At 42.9% G+C, this 18,234-nt stretch overlaps 1 protein-coding gene across 7 annotated transcripts in view; it reads right to left on the bottom strand.

The window, feature by feature from the left end:
• The window catches only part of LOC128136139 (ubiquitin-associated protein 2-like), a 139,436-nt gene extending 123,179 nt beyond the window's left edge, over positions 1-16,257 (bottom strand). For 3 of the 7 annotated variants that reach the window (XM_052775308.1, XM_052775309.1, XM_052775312.1), the window contains exon 1: positions 16,147-16,248. The gene's annotated coding sequence lies outside the window, so the exon portion shown is untranslated. Of the gene's footprint in view, positions 1-16,146 lie in introns of all 7 variants that reach the window. The other 4 variants (XM_052775314.1, XM_052775311.1, XM_052775307.1 and 1 more) reach the window with 4 other exon arrangements.
• Positions 16,258-18,234: the final 1,977 nt, after the last annotated feature.

Raw genomic sequence — 18,234 nt, 5'->3', positions numbered from 1 at the left:
ATCTCCGACTAGGCTCCCCACTGCCCAGACACAACAGCAGACATCTTGTGTAACAGCCGACACCCTGCACAACACCAGCTGTGGCTACCAAAACCCAAACAAGTTCACCAGCAAGACATAACAGACACTTCTCTTTTAACAAATGCATATAACAAATTGCTTATACACAGTTATCTCAATACACCCCATGCTCACACATACCAAGGGTCACCCCATTCACAACATTGTTCAACATCATGACAAGTGCCTCAGTTCTCCCTTAAGATCTCTTGCTTAATACTGTGTAGTTAATCAGCTCAAAACCAGTTTTGAGCTAGCAGAAAAAGAACTATATACATGCTATCTGTTTCCCCTTGGTCTGCGGTTATACAAAGACCAACAAAGTGGTTAAAGATTATAAATTCAGCGAGGGTCACATTTTACTATGCGACTCTAGCATTGTTTTATATTAACACGAATCAGGTGAACACATTTCACAGTACCAACCTTAAGACACAACAGTGTCATGGTTTGACCCCAGCCAGCAACTAAACACCACGCAGCCGCTCACTCACTCCCCCTCACCCAGTGGGATGGGGGAGAAAATCGGGAAAAGTAGTAAAACTCGTGGGTTGAGATAAGAACGGTTTAATAGAACAGAAAAGAAGAAACTAATAATGATAATGGTAACACTAATAAAATGACAACAGTAATAATAAAAGGAATGGAATGTACAAATTATGCGCAGTGCAATTGCTCACCACCCGCTGACCGACACCCAGCCAGTCCCCGAGCGGCGATTCCCCGCCCCCACTTCCCAGTTCCTATACTAGATGGGACGTCACATGGTATGGAATACACCGTTGGCCACTTTGGGTCAGCTGCCCTGGCTGTGTCCTGTGCCAACTTCTTGTGCCCCTCTAGCCTTCTTGCTGGCTGGGCATGAGAAGCTGAAAAATCCTTGACATTAGTCTAAACACTACTGAGCAACAACTGAAAACATCAGTGTTATCAACATTCTTCGCATACTGAACTCAAAACATAGCACTGTACCAGCTACTAGGAAGACAATTAACTCTATCCCAGCTGAAACCAGGACAAACAGTTTAAAAAAAAAACAAAACAAAACCAACTTTCAGTGGACCACCCCCCATCAGTCATTACCATTACAATCAACAGCTAGCTGTACTCACAAGATGAATAATTCATGAAACGGCAAAAAAGGGGGGGGGGGGGGGGGAGAGCTGTTAAACAAAGAAAACTTTTTTTAAAACTTATTAGGAAAACTAATCCAGATTAAACTAGTACCAGAACAAAAAAAGATACTGAATTGTAACAGGAGCAGGGAAAAAGACAAGTACTGGGAACTGTTGGCTTTGGCTATTAAACTACAGAAACGCATATTTCAGCTATTTGCTCTGATGTAATGCCCCATATCTAAACAGCCCCTAAAATTAATTGCTGTTTACACAGAAAAACAAACCCAATAAGATTCAAGTTAAAACCTAGGTACTCCAAATGACAGAAAGAAATAGCTAACACAAGCTCGGAGCCACACAGTCAGGACAATATCCGGAAGGGGGAATTCGCTTTGAGCAGGGTTCTTGTAAACAAGGTAGCACACAGGAAGCAGCACTCGACATCGGACATCTTGCTGCCAGATCACAAACACGCTCGGCACTTGTGCTCTCCCTGCCCCCTCCGGCTCCCTCCCGCGTCGCCGAACCGCGCTCTCCTGGAACGGCTTCCAAAGGAATTCTTTGAATAGAAACAGATACAAGCAACAGGACTAAAAATAGCCGAGCAAAAGCAGAGGCATTTGTGACGTTCTCAAACTGGTGGAAACGTACTCAAGCGCATCAAAAAAACGGGGCACCTAGTTAATTCACACTAGAATTGACAACGAGGAACAAAGTAGAAAGTGCCACCATAAAAAAAAGAGTTTTGGAGGGGAGGATTAATTCAGACTTGCGACACTCAAATCACATTATAACACAACAAAAAGCAATGGTTAAATTACAAGCCACAAGTGATATAAAAGCAAATGCACTAATTAATCAGTAAGGCTATATCTATAAAATGTGCTAAAAACCTTGTGATATCAGATTTTTTTATTCTAGCTTCAGAGTTTTGGTAGCAACTCCAAAGAGCTCAGGTATCATTCCTGCACCTGTAGAGCCCTAACTCCTTGAACTAGATACTGAGGGAAGACCACCAGTACAGATCACTGCTTGTGATATGCTCACATATTCAGAAAACCAGTAGTCTTGCTGAAAAAAAGACTCTTAAAGAAAGCAAGATATTCTAGAATATCTTTCTATAATTTTCCTCCAGATGATGATATTTCTCAAGGTTCATCTCAGGCAAGAGGAGAATCCACCAAAATAAAAACCTAATTTTTTCAGTGACATATACGACTCTGAATATAAAGTTCCAGAAGGAAGAAAAGAAACAATAGTTTCTAAGGCAGTATTAAAGGTTTCCTTCCTTCACAATCTTATGCTTTTACTGTGCATAAAATCTTGATGAAAACTCACAGTCATTTGGTTCAGTTTAGTTTTCAAAAGTGAAACCTCACAAAAAGCCAAGTCCTTTTCCAAACTTTGTCAGGTGCTCAGAAACAAGCAGCCACAGAAACAGTACCAAGAACTGAAAGCCATAAGAGATCATTTTTATTTGTCTGCCAACTCTGGACTGCTCCTTCTATGGTCACAACCAGTGTCAGCATTTTGTCTAGCTTTAAACAAGGTGGGTTTTATTAGTTTCCTTTGATACTAGACCTCATCTTGACCTGCTTCAGTCAGAAAACTTGATTTTACCCCAGGTTTTCCTACTTTATTTTGAGCATTATTTTTCTCACGATCACAACTTCTCAACTTGGTGTCAGGTATACATTCACTTATTCTTGTTCCGTTGATCCAGAATTTTCCACGAGGCCAGGTCTATCCGATCTACACCAAAACAATACTGAACTATCCAAAGAGATGAAGGATCAACACTCTTTACAACTTCAAACATACAACACGCTAGAAAGGAACAGGTAAATAAAGAGCCCTCCACACAATTCCTCACAAAGTCATCCAGGCTGTTCTTGTGTGTTTAACATTAAAAAAGCAAAATGAAACTAGTTAGTTTCTTAATCTTTTTAAAGAAGATACCAAAGACAAGTGTCCTGGGTTTGGCTGGGATAGGATTAATTTTCACAAGGAGTTGGGAGGAGGCACAGCCAGGATAGCTGACCCAAACTAGCCAAGGGGATATTTGATACCATACCAATGTCATGCTCAGTATATAAACTGGGGGGGAGTTGGCTGGGGGAGGAGGGATCACAGCTCGGGAACAGGCTGAGCATCAGGTTCCAGGTGGTGAGCAATTGCATTGTGTATCACTCGCTTTATATATTCTTTTATTATTATTTCTTCTCTCCTTGTGTTGTCCTATTAAACTGTCCTTATCTCAACCCACAAGATTTTACCTTTTTGGTGCTTTGTTGCCAGCTGGGCTTAAACCACGACAACAAGTTACTCGCATATGATGTCAAACTGTCCAAATTTTTATTATTGCACTTAATTCAGTATTTATTTTCTCTCCAACATAAGTGGGGGGGAACCACCCTTAGGCTTCTTCTAGACCCACAGTCACTGTTCCAGCTCCCTGTCTTTACCTTTTTCTGCAAGTCTAGACTGACATAAATGGTTTTTTTGGCTGCCATTTGTTTTCTGTCTCCAGTAGGAGGTTCTCACTCTCCTCCACCATTTCTTTCCAAGCCAGACTAGCTTATAATAAAATTGAAACATGTGCAAAGATTAAAGTTTGCAAAATCTGAATGAACATATAAAGCTTTTCTTCAAAACTCCCTTCCTATTGATGGACCATTAAGAAATTCCTTTTCACAGAAATTTATTCACTCATTTTCTTAAAGCTTACATTTCCTTTTAAATATATTTTTGTATTTTGCAGGATCATTCATTACTATGCTATACTAAACTAACAGCCCCTGATTCCACAGATGTATGCTGGCTTTATATACTGTGCAACGCAACATTACAATGCCTAAATAGAAAGCCTGTTTTCTAAAACATCCCAAGAAGATATTAGTCACCTGCCTATTTTACCATCAATCTAAAAGACCAAGCACTCCGCTGCAAGATCAAGTTATTAATTTTGAAAGAAAAGGGACTTGCACTCTCCACGTCTTAGTTTCTGAAACAGTTAGCTTATTTATATTAATTGCAGCACCTCACTCCCAGTACACATGTGAATTCTGAGATTGCATCTGGAATACACGTTTTACTAACTACGGTGTTCAATTCTAGCAACAGTATTAAAATATTACAGGTATCAGCTTTAGAGATCATACTGCACCTATAAAAACTTCACTGAACAAATGCTTTGGCAATGACAATCTTTAAAACCATTTCAGCAGAAGATGTTGTAAACATCAATTTTCTCCTAGCAAACCAAAAAGCTGTATCTACACAGAAATCGAGCAAGGGATAATCAAGAAAAAATATTACAAGTTTTTAAAACTGCATTACAAACTTAAGTAACAGCTTTTTAATAACAATAATAATTTTCAGTCATTTACAGAATGTTATGTAAAAATTCTAGCACAACAGGGGACTATTAAACACGCTGTAAAAGCTGAGATGACACTGTAAATAAACTGAGAAAGCAACGGTAGGCAAGTTTAAAATGCAGAACAGTACGGTGATTTAAATGTGTTCTCAATTTAAACATACAAAGACTATTTTTCAAGTTCAATGAGTACACTGCTCAAAACATGGCTTTTTGAAAACTAGTAAGAACCACCTGATTCACTAGAATAAAGTGAAAATAAAAATCGTAAAAGGAAAAATTCAACTTGTCATTCTACATGCCTCCTCTGATAAGAGCAAAAAGTCCAAGACACATACACAGTCAAGATGACAGCATTCACCCAAAGCTCTAATCAGCAGAAAGTAAACTGCTAAAAGGCTGCTCACTGTCTCACCTTCAGGACACTGAAACTTGCAGTTCTGCAGGGGTTTAGGGGTGTTTTTTTTGAAAGCATACAAGCCTCATCTAAGTTGGTACTGCCCTTTCAGTCCCTCCATTTTCCCATGTCTAAAATTTGAAAAACAATACTTACCAACCCTGTTGCTGTGCTCTAAAACTCTGAGGCAGAAGGTGTTAGCATGACCTTAGTTTTGATATTCCAAAAGAACCTTGCCATTAAGTCAGAGTTTTTGTGATCTCACAGTAACTTCCATGACAACAAATCTCAACTACATCACGTGAATTTCTCTGCAGGATCAAATGCAAGAGACTGACAGAATGGGATAAAACAGCTCTCAATACACTGCATTTAAACATTGCTGAGCATACATGCAACTGCTGAGAACAGCAACTTTAAGGAGTAGAATTTTTACTTCCACTTATTCATGAAAGTCCATTTGAAGAGTTATGAATACATCCAAGAAAAACATTTTGTGCTCTTGTGGTGGGTTGACCCTGGCTGGATGCCAGGTGCCCACCAAAGCTGTTCTATCACTCCCCCTTCCTCAGCTGGACAGGGGAGAGAAAATATAACAAAAGGCTGGTGGGTCAAGATAAGGATAGGAGAGATCACTCACCAATTACCATCACTGGCAAAACAGACTCAGCTTGGGGAAAATTAACTCAATTTATTACAAATCAACCAGAGTAGGGTAATGAGAAATAAAACCAAATCTCAGAACACCTTCCCTCCACCCCTCCCTTCTTCCCAGGCACAACTTCACTCCTGGATTCTCTACCAACCCCCCAGCGGCACAGGGGGATGGGGATGGGGTTTACGGTCAGTTCATCACATGTTATTTTCTGCCGCTTCATCCTCCTCAGGGGGAGGACTCATCACACTCTTCCCCTGCTCCAGCGTGGGGTCCCACCCACGGGAGACAGTCCTCCACGAACTTCTCCAATGTGGGTCCTTCCCACGGGCTGCAGTTCTTCACGAACTGCTCCAGCATGGGTCCTTTCCACGCTGTGCAGTCCTTCAGGCACAGACTGCTCCAGCGTGGGCCCCCCACGGGGTCACAAGTCCTGCCAGAAAACCTGCTCCGTGGGCTCCTCTCTCCACAGATCCGCAGGTCCTGCCAGGAGCCTGCTCCAGCACGGGGTTCCCACGGGGTCACAGCCTCCTTCGGGAACCCACCTGCTCTGGCGTGGGGTCCTCCACGGGCTGCAGGTGGATATCTGCTCCACCGCGGACCTCCATGGACTGCAGGGGGACAGCCTGCCTCGCCATGGTCTTCACCACGGGCTGCAGGGGAATCTCTGCTCCAGCACCTGGAGCACCTCCTCCCCCTCCTTCTTCACTGACCTTGGTGTCCGCAGGGTTGTTTCTCTTACATGTTCTCACTTCTCTCTCCAGCTGCCATTTTCCCATCTGTCCCAACTTTTTTTCCTTCTTAAAAATGTTATCACAGAGGTGCTACCACTATCGCTGATTGGCTCGGCCTTGGCCGGCGGCGGGTCCGTCTTAGAGCCGGCTGGTATGGGCTCTCTCGAACACAGGGGAAGCTTCCAGCAGCTTCTTACAGAAGCCACCCCTGTAACCCCCCCCACTACCAAAACCTTGCCACACAAAGGCAATACAGCTCTTTTCAGATTTTTTTGCCAGAAGGAGGAGGGAAGGAAAAAGCATGTTTTAATAGATTATCTCATTCCCAAAGCCAGAGACATAACTCCCCTTAAAACCATTCTAAGTTCTCAAATGTTATATACACAATGAATAAAACCCAGAAAATTCCCAGAACACAAAGCACCAAGAGTAAGACCTTCCATATCAAAGATGATCAGACAGACTTTAATGTATATTCTAATATGCAAGCGCATTTGAGAACAAAAACCTTTGTTCAACTGAATTATCACAATTCCTATCAAATTAAAAAAAGGAATAAAACAAAGAGCCCAAGAAACACAATAACATTAAGTGAGAAGAAAAACTAGGATTAAACCTGGTGAATCAAAAAAAAAAAAAATACCACAATCAAGTTTATACACTAATGTGAATCCACAGAAGGCTGTAATTTTATTTCAGAGGCAACTAAAAAATAAATAAATGTTCATCTGGAACTCACTTGTCAGCAGAGATTTTAACATGACTGAAATGCAAGTTGTTGTTTAAGAGTTAGAAGTACACTGATGTCAATCTAAAATTCTTACACTGTAAACAAGTATTTCTTTGGCTGAACTCTTTCCAGAACTTTAGTTAGATATCCAATTGGTGTAAAAGACTTGAAAGCCTAAGTTCCAGAAACATATGATAATGTTTTTGTTAACCTTCAGACTCTTGGAGCGGTGATGTTTTGTATTTAAATACAATTGGAAAATATTCACAGCACCTTCTTTAAGATGAGCTTTTAGGGAAATTGGGGGTTTTTTTGGTTTTTTTTGTTTGTTTGCTTTTAACTGGTCTGAAGCTTAATAAAAATCTTCATTTTATACAGTTTTTGGAAAAGTAAATTGAGGGCATCTTTCCACTTTTTTTTTTTCTTTTAATTAGAAATTTGGGTCATTTTAAAAATACATACAACTACTGAAAAAGAGGGGTGGAGGCTAAATACTGTAGGTCAGTATTTCAACAAGCCTTGATACATCCCAGAAGCTGAACTGCTTGGAAGGTCAATTCACAAGTCCTGGAAGAGCTAAGCATACCACTTCTTCCAAGCTGGTCTTTAAGATTTCAAGAAAGCAGAGCTCCACACAGAGCCATAAATATCATACTAGTATAAAACACAACAGAATCATAATATACCCAAACATACATTTGGGTAAACCAACCTAGTGTAAAGCTCTATTTTCAGTCTCTTATGTGTTGTCTTCAGCTGAATGCTTTTAGACTTTAACTATAATAAAATAAGTAGAGTTTAGATATACATTTTAGCAAAGTTTAGCACAGTGTTTGAGCTATGCTTACGTGAGGTCGCTTCACCTGGCAGAGAAATTGAGAAGTCTGAAGTTGAGATTTTTCAGGAAATAAGAGGTGGTAACAGTCTCATTTTATTCAACAGAAGGACTAAGTGAATCTCTGAACAGAGATAACTTTCCCCACCATTAGAGTGCCAGAAGAGATAGCTTATCCCCTTCCCTTTCAACATTTCTCCCTTAAAAAAGAACAAAGAGTTTATCTTAAAATAAAAGTATTTCACAGCATGTCTATTCATACATAAACTTCTGGGGAAAAAGGCAACTCATCAATGCTGCACTACACATACCCATAAATGCAGAACAAAAACACATTTATAGGAATACCAGGAGAAATAAGATGCAACTTTCCAGTTCACATTACTGAAGCCCCAGCTGCTACACACTAACAGAGCAACACCGGTTCAAAAGACTGAAACACAGTCGGAGTGTCAAATAATTCACCACGCAGATTTAATAGCCAAAAGGGATGCAGAGAACAGAAACTCTTTCCTCCTCCCCAACTATTCCACCAGGGCTCATCGTTCCCGGCATTATTTCATTACTCGCTTTCAGTGCAGTTCATCAAAGCAGGAATTTTGTTTGTTTGTAAAGACACACCTAAGGTTCCCCAGCATTAATGACTTGATTTCTGCTGCTATGAGCCAGACTCCAGATAATTTGAACAAACAAATCAAAGTAGCAACCCATCATATCAGTGATCAAGAATACCAAACTCTTCCCCCCTTTTACCCCCACCCCAAACCTATCTTGTAACTACCCTCAAGCCACATCCTCCTCCTGCTCCTCCACAGGCAACTCATTCTGTCCCTCTCCCTCTACATACTGCATTAGGACCTGTCTGCTGAGTCAAGGAGAGAATGTACCATCAAATGAACACGCTAACAACTGATCCTAACTTTTCTCCAATACTGTGGAGCAACTGGAAGGGGAGGAAGAGTTGCATGTCAGCTTTTCAATCAGGGTCTATCAATAAAGGGGACCTACAACCATAAAACCAGTTCCTGGCCACTCACCACTCCTTATCAAAGTCCTGGTCAGGAAAAGGATGCCAACTCCAGTTGCTTAACTCTTTAATTTGTTCTCTCCTACATTCAGCTCCAATCCCAAACAGCTACTTGTTTTTTGCTAGGTAGAAAAGGTTTGTTACCACAGTCTGACTCAATGTTCAAAACCTGCTTGTTCTGGCCTGCAAGGTAAGATGCATCAATATGTTTTTGTGCTCAATTTTTGCTTAGATATTAAAATCAACTGAAAAGGGATGGTTCTACAGTTTCTTGCCCTACATTTTATCATATTTTATAATAGGTAGGTCACTTCATAACTAGAGAAATGCTTAGGATACCTTCTGTTGATCAGTTATTTTAATGGATTTGTTTATTGAGAAGAAATATAGAAGTTATACATTTTCGCTTCCCTCTCTCCCATGACTGAAGTACTCAAAAGCACTCCCTAGCAATCAACAGAATCAGCAAGGGAGATAAGTCATATAAATATATGAGGTAGGTTTTTCTAGCAGAAACTAAATCTCACTGATGTTTCGTTTCAGAGGACTGTACTAAAAGAGCCGTCCCAGCACTTCTCAGATTCAATATCCCTAACTATGAAGTAATTTTAACTATCTAACTTTATTTTAACCTTTGTCTACAGTTGTGGGGGTCCTAGGGATTTGGGGGAAGGAGGCTGGATTTGCAAGAATAGGAAAAATAGGCTGATCCAGTTCACTTCTAATTTACCAGGACTCGTGTAATTCTGCAAAGTTTTGGCCTTAGTCTCATTAAAAAGTACTTTTAAAAATAATTTTGATGCACATAGCTTCATAAAATGAACTGCTCAATATGCAGAAGTACAATAAGAACTCAGCCTAACCTTTCCTAAACATTATATGCACATTAAACCATCATTTACAATCCACGCAATTCCTAGACAGAACATACACAGGACTTGGGCAATTTTATCACTATCAGACAATCAAATGTCTGACCTGTTTCTTCCCTCACAGAACTGCTGAATTATAGCCTTCAGTTCAGCTAGAGCCAAGACAACCAATTACTCCTTATTTGCAAGCACAGAAATTATTTTGATTTGAAATATGCATCTTATTGCATTTTCACAGCACTTTCTCTAAACACATATCCCAAACCCACCCACTTCTCCACCTATCAAGAGTCATGAATTACTGTTACCACCACCCCTACTAAATTAATTCCTTAATCCACCTCCTTCTCAAATGCACATAAGAACATATGGCCTTGAGTTTGCCTGAAGGACTACGGATTTAACTATGTCAAGTAGTTTAACCTAGAGAAGAAAGTTAGGGGTTTTTTTTGGGGGGTGGGGGTGTCTCATCAATGTATATAAACACCTGAAGGGAAGGTGCACAGACAGAGCCAGGCTCTTTTCAGCAGTGACCAGTGACCAGACCAGAGGCAATGGGCACAGACTGAAACACAGGAGGCTCCATCTGAACATCAGGAAATGCTTTTTTACTGTGAGGGTGACCGAGCACTGGAACAGGCTGCCCAGCGAGGTGGTAGAGACTCCATCCTTGGAGATATTCAAAAGATGTCTAGACACGGTCCTGGGCAACCTGCTGTAGGTGGCCCTGCTTGAGCAGGGGGAGACAAGATGACCTCCAGAGGCCCCTGCCAACCTCAGCCAGTCTGTGATTAAGTGAAGTAAAAAAGAAAGGAAGTCCTATAACAGAAAAGCTATTATCAAAAATGCTCCACAAGCTTCATTAACTCTTAAGCTCTAGCATTTCTGCTCAGTCACATAAAGAAGATCAAGTGAATGTCTATGTTCAATTAAATCAGGTAGGGTAAAAGTCACTGGGACTTTAAATCCAGCAACATACACTACTACATCAACAGATAAAATGGCAAACAATGAAAACTGGAGTACAGGTATAAAGTTGTAAGGAGTTTTATACTTGCAGTCATAACAGAGAACTATTCAAGAAAGATAATAAACATCTTTTCCTAAGATGCAAAGAAAAGTTCCTGGCCACGGCTGCTATCTGGACATCAAGAAGCAGCAAAGAAACCCAACAGGTTGAGGACGCATATCAGAAGTCACAAGGTTTTCTCAAACACTGGAGAAAAAAAAAAAAAACAAAAAAAAAACCAACACCACCACACTTTTGCATACTCATTAACTTGCCTTCACCAAGCTCATAACACTATTTCAGTCTTTCTCTAAAATGAATTTCAGACAGCTACCCCTTGGCACTTACCCCATGTTCAAAACACTCAGAAATTCATTCAGTGGCTAATAAAAGAAAGTGAAGCACAAGACCAGGAAGTGCAGTACTGCTCCCCCTCATCACATTTAGTCACCCAAAGTTAACATCAGTAACTTAGGTCCCTCTTATGTCAGTCTCAAAATGGATCACAAGTCAGTGATCTGAAGAACGTGTGACTGAAAGCTGAAATAAAAGCCCAGTAACAGAAGACATCTATCCCTTGGGGTACAACCCATCAAAAGCATGGACCAGAATTTCTCAAATACAATATATTATGTACAGCCCAACGGCAGAGCAGGGTTTGGCACCAGGATTCCTTTCAGATTCGTGTTGCTGAAACTGCATCTAAGACAACATGCAAGTTTGAAAATCAAGGAAGAAAGTAAATGCAGAAAGAAAAAAAAAAATAAATCAGCAATAGCCTTTAAATACAGGGAAACATGGACAATGTGATAATATGAGATATTGGTCAAGCGTTTACCATAAAATAGCCATCATTCAGTTAACATTTAAAACCAAATAGAAAGAGGAAACAAAAAAGCTTTCAGAAGCCATATGCTTCATTCTATATTATTATATCCACCATCCTCAAAACACTTAATAAAAATACAGTAGGAAAAAAATTCATTTTCTTTGCTCAAAAGCAATCTCAATATGGTCTCTAAAGCATCATCCTACTTCCAGGAACAGTATTTTAGTCATAAGAAATACAACTGAAATGTTCTAGATGAAACCTATGCCACACACAGTAAAACTGCAAAAAGACTTCTTCTCTCTACAGCTAACCATTAAAAATATTTAGGAATATGATCATAGCTACCGAATTCAAATTTTACACTTTCAACCACAGGGCTGCCTAAGAGGCTAAGACAGACTCCTCCCCCATTAAACCAGGTTAAAAAAAGTACAACCTGATGATTCAAATCTGGAGGTTGAGAAAGTTATTTGTGTTTTCTTCATTTAACTTTGGATTCAAATACTAAATGATTCTGTAACACAAATTCTGTTGAACCTGCATCTTCTGCAGATCTGGAATAAACTGTGTTTCCTGTATGATAAAGCAAAGAAAAAAAAAAAAACCATAAAGTTCACCATAGGAGTACTACTTTGGACAAACCTTAAGTCTCGAGAAAGATCAAAGCTCTCTCAACATGGGAAACATTTCATTGTTTTTAATGCAAAATGCTACACTCAGCCAGGTTAAGGACTCCTCCAAGCTCATCTGTTGGAAGACTGATTTAAGAAGCTGGGGAGGGAGAGAAAAAAAGTTTGACAAGTTTACCTTCAGAAGAAGCCACAGTATCTTGCAGCTTTCACAAAAGACAGCTGGACAACAACAACAACAAAAAAAAAAGATAATTTCAAGAACTGAGAGTAGAAACAACTCCATCCAAGGGAACTGCGCAAAGTTGTTCACATAACCTATCTTACAAGTTTTACAATCTAGAGAGAACATAAATAAAACAATAGGCTCAGCAAAATAGTTATGATGTTGTAAAAGCAAGCTGAGCAAGCCATGAGATCTTTGGCATCAGACTGTATCACCTGTTTCTGTCTTTAGTCAGTTTGCTCTTCACAGCATTGAGAAGTAGTGGGGGGAAAAGGGCTGAAGGTACCACACCCGTGAAACAGACTGCAGGAGCCCCAGGTGGATGGGGAGTTCCAACAAACTGCCAGATTAGATGACCAAAATTAGAGCGTATGGACTTTCATGTTAGAGCAAAACGAAGAAACCCTCTGTACGATTTTTGTAAAATATGAACCTTAAGTAACTGCAAAGGAGCTACTTTCACAACCTTTCATCCTGGCTCTCACTTTAATGAGCATAACCTGTTTAGGGAAGTTATATGAAAAACAGTACAAGTCCAGACTAGGTCTTCTCTGAAAAGCAAAGAGGACACAATAGGCTACAAGTGAGCAGATTGTATCAGAAAAAAACAAAATTCAACAAGAAGCTCCAGCAGAATAACAACACTGAAGTGGATATTACTTGTATTTCCTCTAGCACCTTCCATTCAATAGTTTTGAAGTAGACAAATACAACACAGTTTCTTTAATCTGTCATTTTATAAAGGGGACAAGTCACTTGGCTTCTCTTTTACCAAGGTCATACGAGGCTGTTGCAAACCCAAGCGCAGAACACAGGTCTTCAGTCCTGCTCATGTGCTTTAACCAAATAAGAGACAAAGATAAATAAAAAGATTAATAAAAGATATAAATTTGTATTCCTATTCTTTCATGAAGAACCTATTCCAAGTACTGATACTAAACATTACTATTAATAGTAATACTATTGATACTAATTATTAACAGAGTATTAACAGTCTATGATACATACATTTCTGAAGCACTATTAGTCAGCATACTATTCTGCTATGATCAGTATCACTAGGGGGACACTAGCAACAAATATAAAACATACCAAAAAATGGCATTCTATGAGGAAAGCATCACATAAAATAAAAGTCCATGGAAGAAATATAAAACAAAAAAATCTGCTTCTAAGTCCTAAAAGGGTAGCTTAAAAATTGAAACAAAAATAAATAAATAAAAAGCAGCTTCTGGTAACAGACAAGATTTTTTGTTGGGTTTTTCCTTAGATTTTAGTGGCAAGTCTGTAACTCCAAAGTCCCCTTGAATGGTCAAAACCTTTTGCAACTCATGGCACCAGGAGCTTTTTTGAGGACTGGCCAAAACAATGCAAGTGAAACAGTCTAAATTTCTGAATTTCCATGCCTTTGTTTTTATTACTATAAACACTTTTTTTTTTTAATCAATACGCTGATAAAACCGCAACTAGAACAAAGCAGAATAGAACTTGCCCAATTCCCACTCCTCCCTCCCTCCTTTAAATTACCAAGATTGTTGAGGTTATAAACACAAAAGCTGGCTCATTTTCCAGACTATACATCAAAATTGGTTTACACCAGTTAATCCAGTTTTTCCACATAACCCTCCAGGGGTCCCAAACATCATTAATGCTGCAAAGTGATTTAGCCTTGCTTGCTTTCAAGTTACCTAGTGTAAGGTTAAAAATAAATTTTTTAAACAAGTTAGGTCAAACTACCACAGAGAGATCAGGCCCAGGTATAAACACTGTCAGGTAGGAATCCAAACCCAGATTCCACCAGAGAATGTGATATAACCAAGGGAATTGCTAAAAGGGCCTGGTAAATATTAAAAAAGCAAAGCCTCAGAAGGCTGAGTCGCTGCGGTTTGTTGTGAAGGGCTCCGTTTCAACGGCAAGTGCTGCTCCTCCAGGCCTGCACATCCTCCCCCTCCCTTCCCTCACATCCAGCTCCAATTTCTCTTCTTGAAAAAAACCAGCTACTTTCACGTCAGGACAGCCCCTCCATTTCACCAGCCACCACCACCCCAGAGGCTATCACCTTGATCTGCTGCTGTATTATAAGCACTCAGCATTTACTCAAATTGAGATGACTAGGACCGATTACTGCTTGGTAGTTAGAGATGAAGCGAGCTGGCCCTCGTGAGCTTCCCCTTACATAGCTCCACACCAAACCAGAAGTTTCTGTTCCACAAGACTGCACATTCCTTTGAACACAACCAGGAGGGCTCTGCACATTCACGCTCCTGATGTTAATACATCTACAAGAGAGAAGCTTCAAACCAGGCTCACCCTGAGCGACTCCTCCCAGGTGGCATTCAACAGCACTGCAGACATTTTAAATCTATTTCACATCACAGAGTTCAGATCCTTGCCATCAGGCTCAAAGGTGCACCAGGTCCCTTTCTACATCCAGTTTCTTGCAGAAGGGTTTCTACCAGTTCACTTTCCTGCTGTAATTTTCTTCAGCAACAATAGCAAACACAGAAGAGCTTTCTTTTTTAAATGCAACATAAGCCAGTCCAATAGCAAAGCCCTGCCCTGACTTCCAATTCTCAGCAAGCACACATAGTCAGGGGTAAGGAAGGACTAAGTAGAGAAGGTTAACAGAGAGAATGGTTCATTCGTCACCATGTCCTCAAGTAACCTGCTGTCGCTGCCGAGACGTTATTGTCAGTGAATTCTGTAGCTGTGACCGTGACACGGCTACCCTACCCCACCCCACCCCACCAGCGAGGGAGCACCCAGGAAGGAGATAGGGAAAGACAACATGGAAATAAAGCCCTACACAAGGCACAAATCAATAGTTATTCACCAACTTGTTCCCTTCCCGTGCTGCCAGCCCTCTTTTGGCCTGACTCAAGATTAGGAAGGGGCCCAAAGGCACACCCCCCTCCGCCAGCCCCACTTCTCCTCTGAGGGGTCCAGCTGCACCTCCCTTTCTTCACACCCCCAAGCCCACGGAGCCAGGAGAAGTACGAACCCGTCAGGAGAGAAACCCCCAGCTGTAACAAGATGAGAAACAAGCGGGATAGGGTGCAGAAGCACCTCCCAAGAACGGAAGAGGGTGGAAAGCTAACCCACCTCTCCCGGCACCCACCGGGGGTCGGGCGGGCTTCCTCTCCCCACACGAGCCCGAGCTGGAGCAGGGCAGGACCTGCCCACAACCGCGGCTTACTCAGCTACCCCTACCCGGGACCGTGAGGGGAAGAAGAGGGGCAATCTAGGGCAGGGCGAAGCTTCCCCCGGGAGGCCGCCAGGAAAAGTAGGGCAGAGCGGCCTCCCATCACGCCGCCACACCCCCACACCCCCGCGGCCTGGAAGGGGCGGCAGGCCCGACGGGGAGGGGCGGCCCTAGCAAACACCCACCGCCGAACAAAAGCTCCCACCGGGACGGGGAATCGGCCCCAGGCGGCGGGCCCGTCCCGGGGCCTCAGTCCGCTTAAGGAGCAACTGCCGCCCCCAGACCGATGGGCGGGGGAGGGGCGCAGGGCCTCCCCTGGGCGCGCGAGTCCACAACCACCCCTGCCTTCACCGCCGCGCGCGGGGAGTAGACGGTAAGAAAGGGGAACGCACCCCCCCTTCCCTGCGGGCGCGTGCAGACCCGACCGTCCCCGCGCGGTACCTGCCCAATGTGCTCACAAAGAAGCAGCAGCGGCGGCGGCAGCAGCAGCAGCGGCGGCGGCGGCGGCACCTACCACCGACACGTGACCGCCCCGCGCCTGCCTGCCTGCCTCGCTCAATTACACCTCCGCCTCCTCCTCCACGCGCGCGCGACGTTGCTCCCCCGCCACGTCACGTGACGTACACACGACACGTTCGCCTACCGCCCACCCCCGCGCACGCCTCGAGCCTCACACGCCGCCAGCGCGCACACATCCACCAGCCCTTCCGCCTACCCCGGCACCACGTGAAAAGGGCGGGGAAAGCCGGCTCCTTCACCCTCACGTGACAAAGACTCCGGCCCCCCAACGCGCGCGCGGTGGAAGGGAACAGTTAGTCTTGCCTATGCCTCCGCTGAGGGGAGGTGACGTGGGTCGAGTCTCTGTGAGGGTCCGCGGGGCCTCCCCGCCCTTCGGGGTGTCAGCGATGGCTCGTCGCTGCCAGCTGCTCCGCGGGAGGCCCCGGGGGAAGACCGCAGACGCTTGTCCTTGTTTCAGCTGGGATAGAGTTAATTTTCTTTCTAATACCTGGTATAGTGTTATGTCTTGGATTCAGTATGAGAAGAATGTTGATAACACACTGATGTTTTCAGTTGCTGCTAAGTAGCGTTTAGACTAAGTCAAGGATTTTTCAGCTTCTCATGCCCAGCCAGCAAGAAGGCTGGAGGGGCACAAGAAGTTGGGAGGGGACACAGCCAGGACACCTGACCCAAACTGGCCAAAGGGATATTCCATACCATGTGAAGTCATGCCCAGTATATAAACTGGGGGGAGTGGGGCTGGGGGGATCACTGCTCGGGAACTAACTGGGCATCGGCCAGCAGGTGGTGAGCAATTGCATTGTGCATCACTTGCATATTCCAATCCTTTTATTATTACTATTGCCATTTTATTATTGTCATTATTATGATTACTAGTTTCTTCCTTTCTGTTCTATTAAACTGTTCTTATAACAACCCACGAGTTTGGTTTGGTTTTTTTTTCCCGATTCTTTCCCCCATCCCACTGGGTGCAGGGGGAGTGAGCGAGCGGCTTAGATGCTGGCTGGGGTTAAACCACGACAGTCCTTTTTGGCGCCCAACGTGGGGCACAACGGGTTGAGATAACGACAGATCTGGCCAGAGTGTGTTAAAGCGAATTTGTTACAAGCATTCATTATATTGGTCTAATAGTCGATGGTCACAATGTCGATTTATTGGCTCTTAGAGTTGTGGCGCTCGTTTTTAGAGTTCTATTATGTATCACCTCGCTTGCTGTATGTAGTCCCTGTGCTGCTGCACATCCGTGGGAGGTGGATTAAGGTTTTCGCTTTGATGTACTGTGTAATACTGGCTTATGGTATGATAAAATTATCGGTCGTGGGACTAATCCGGTATTTGCACTCAGCATTGTCGTCACCTCTATACTTCGGGAGCCATCTGTGGGAAACTATTAATCATTACACCCTTTACCTTTCCTCCTCAGAGAGCCAATCTATGGGCGAGACACCTTTCTTCCCCTTCCCCTTCTCCTCCAGTCTAATTACAATAGCGTTTGAGAATTTTGAAAATTTTTAATATCCTTGGGATGCTGAAACCAGCATGGTCCTTTTGCTAGGAACTAGCATGTTCCTGAATGCGGGTCAGGTCTTGCTTAGGGTTAAACAACTATTTAAGAATACCACCCAGAGATCTGCCCCGAGGCTGGATAATTATGAGTAGCAGGGTGCGTGGGGTAGTATGGGCAAATGCCTAGGGCGGTGGGCACCTCCAGTGTTTCGGAACTTCACCCTTGAACAAGTGCAGAATCCTGAAAAACTAGTAGAACATTTGGAAAAAGTATGCTGTCACCCTGACAATTCCAGGGAGACACAAATCACTGCAACGTGCTGGGGCCTGGCCCATGCCTATCGAGCCCTGGTCAACACTACTCAGTACCCTCAAGGGGAAGAGAAGGTCTCTGGACCTAACAGCAAGGCGACAGGCACCGCGGCCACTCCAACCCCGGCGACAGGCACTGCAGCTGAACCAGCGAACCAACCCGCACCAGTATCAGTTGCCTCCATACACAAG

This window comes from Harpia harpyja, chromosome W (genome assembly GCF_026419915.1).
Source record: "Harpia harpyja isolate bHarHar1 chromosome W, bHarHar1 primary haplotype, whole genome shotgun sequence".
Classification (NCBI taxonomy): domain Eukaryota; kingdom Metazoa; phylum Chordata; class Aves; order Accipitriformes; family Accipitridae; genus Harpia; species Harpia harpyja.
Note: the sequence above shows the minus strand (reverse complement) of the source record. Positions and strands in the feature narration are given on the sequence as shown.